Here is a 2,862-nt window from a genome sequence, read left to right as displayed (position 1 = left end):
TATCTGTTCTCCTTATGGAGCCCCTGGAATAAAGGTGAATAAGTACCTCTTAAAATCTATCTTTGTCTTCCAATTAGCTTGTTTTTTAGGCCCTGAAAATTGTTTTCTTAGCTCTGTCCTTAAAGGGACTCATCTGGAGGCCAATAATCCAATTAAGAAATTAGCAAATGTAAATATTACAAATACTGAATCATCTTCTGGTTATCTGTATGGCTATGTATTATTATGTGTGCAATGTCTATTAAAAAGAGCTCTGATTAATTAATTAATTAATTGGCCTAAGAAAAATAAGCACTTAAATCAAATATTTTAAGGAAACTATTAAGCAAAGTAATACTGTGTATATTGCCATTTTACTTTATTATTCTGTTGAAGCAAAATTGTAGGATTGTATTATATGTGTGTGCCTTTGCTAAATGTCCCAGTTAGCTGTGCTGAGATATAACAGTAGTATTTATGGCTTAAGTTTTGGTTCTTAGGCATTTTCTCCAGCTCTGATATTGTTTTCCAAAAACACACTGAACTGTATTGCACAGTTCAAAATTTACTTAAGGGATCAATCTAGGCGTTGTTCTTGGTCTTTTAATAGCAAACACAGGAAATATTCTGTGTTTCACTACATTAATTTTGATCACATAATATATGTGTCAATCTATTAATTTTCAAGGGTTTTTCTTCCACATTTAAAACCACAACAAATATTCACCTTTAATGTTTATAAATATCTTTATTAATGTCTTTATTAATAATTTTATTATAAAATTTCATAAACCATGTTTTTCAAAATAAGGATATCACAAATTCAGCTTCCCAGAAATGCTAATAGTTAAGCATATCAATGTACTAAATAAATAATTGACTTGGATCCATTGGGAATATTTAGTGTTATTGCCCCTTGCAGTGAAAAAAAATAAAAAAAAAAAAAGAAAATCTTCCATTTTAAAAATTAGATTTGAAAATGTTATGTAACTTGGAACTTTAGTACTGTATATACTAGCATTAGTTTATACACTTCTTTTGCCACTGGGGAGTTCAAATTGAAATGTCCCTCAGTATACAACTGTTGAATACATCTTTCATTCACAACTTCTGCTCAGTTAATTAAGTAGTTTGCCATGCAGGTTATTTTCACTTATACTATAAAACAAAAGAGAACTAATTCAGTTTGATTTTTTTGTGCGTAGAATATTGCACATTTTCTATAAGTCAGTCATTAAGATTAGTATTTATATAGGTTCAGTCACATCCAACCATGGCTTCAAGTTATTATACTGTATAACTCCCCAAAATACATAGAATATTACTACTTTGCCTTTAACAAAACCCAAGACTGTGTTTTAATTTACGAATTCAGCATTTAAGCAAAGAGATTTTAATTCCCAAAGTTGGGAAAAAATGAAAAAATAGTGAGGAAAGAAAGAACCAGTCCTTAGTATCTTCTATTTTTCCCTTGGGGTTATAAGTTTAGAGTCTCTTCTTTCCAGAACTCTTTATTATAGTACAAGTATAGACTTGAATTTTTTGTGTCATTGTATAACTCCCATGCTGAAAGTTTAGCCTAAAAAAGTAAAAGAAAATTGTCTTCATTGTACAAACATATTCATCACTTTAACAAGATCATAAGGGAACAAAATTTAGCATTCAAGCTGAGTGAAAAAAAAACTTCAGTGAGTGTGTTCCTAAGATAAACCAGAATTGGCAGTTAATTTAGGCATCTAGAAAATCTCAGCTCCCATCAGTAAAAATATCCTAAGTGGCTACTGAATAAATAATGTTTATGTGGGAGCCAGGAACTAGGAAAATCTTGCCGTTAGTATACTCTGTGACTACAGAAATAAAGCCAGCAGTTTTCTTTTTTTTAATTTTTTTTTATTATTATACTTTAAGTTCTAGGGTACATGTGCATAACGTGCAGGTTTGTTACATATGTATACTTGTGCCATGTTGCTGTGTTGCACCCATCAACTCGTCAGCACCCATCAACTCGTCATTTACATCAGGTATAACTCCCAATGTAATCCCTCCCCCCTCCCCTCTCCCCTCCCCCCTCCCCATGATAGGCCCTGGTGTGTGTGATGTTCCCCTTCCCCAGTCCAAGTGATCTCATTGCTGGTGATGAGCTGCGCTCCTTTGCTGGGGAGATGCGCTCTTATTTTTTGAATGTCCAGCTTTTCTGCCCTGCTTTTTCCCCATCTTTGTGGTTTTATCTGCCTCTGGTCTTTGATGATGATGGTGATGTACTGATGGGATTTTGGTGTAGGTGTCCTTCCTGTTTGATAGTTTTCCTTCTAACAATCAGGACCCTCAGCTGTAGGTCTGTTGGAGATTGCTTGAGGTCCAGACCCTGTTTGCCTGGGTGTCAGCAGCAGAGGCTGCAGAAGATAGAATATTTCTGAACAGCAAGTGTACCTGTCTGATTCTTGCTTTGGAGGCTTCCTCTCAGGGGTGTACTCCACCCTGTGAGGTGTGGGGTGTCAGACTGCCCCTAGTGGGGGATGTCTCCCAGTTAGGCTACTCAGGGGTCAGGGACCCACTTGAGCAGGCAGTCTGTCCCTTCTCAGATCTCAACCTCCGTGTTGGGAGATCCACTGCCCTCTTCAAAGCTGTCAGACAGAGTCGTTTGTGTCTGCAGAGGTTTCTGCTGCTTTTGGCTTTTGTTGTTGTTTACTGTGTCCTGTCTCCAGAGGTGGAGTCTACAGAGACAGGCAGGTTTCCTTGAGCTGCTGTGAGCTCCACCCAGTTCCAGCTTCCCAGCGGCTTTGTTTAGCTACTTAAGCCTCAGCAATGGCGGGCGCCCCTCCCCCAGCCTGGCTGCTGCCTTGCTGGGAGATCGCAGACTGCTGTGCTAGTAATGAGGGAGGC

Source organism: Macaca thibetana, chromosome Y (genome assembly GCF_024542745.1).
Source record: "Macaca thibetana thibetana isolate TM-01 chromosome Y, ASM2454274v1, whole genome shotgun sequence".
Lineage (NCBI taxonomy): Eukaryota > Metazoa > Chordata > Mammalia > Primates > Cercopithecidae > Macaca > Macaca thibetana.
This window is presented reverse-complemented; position numbering follows the sequence as displayed.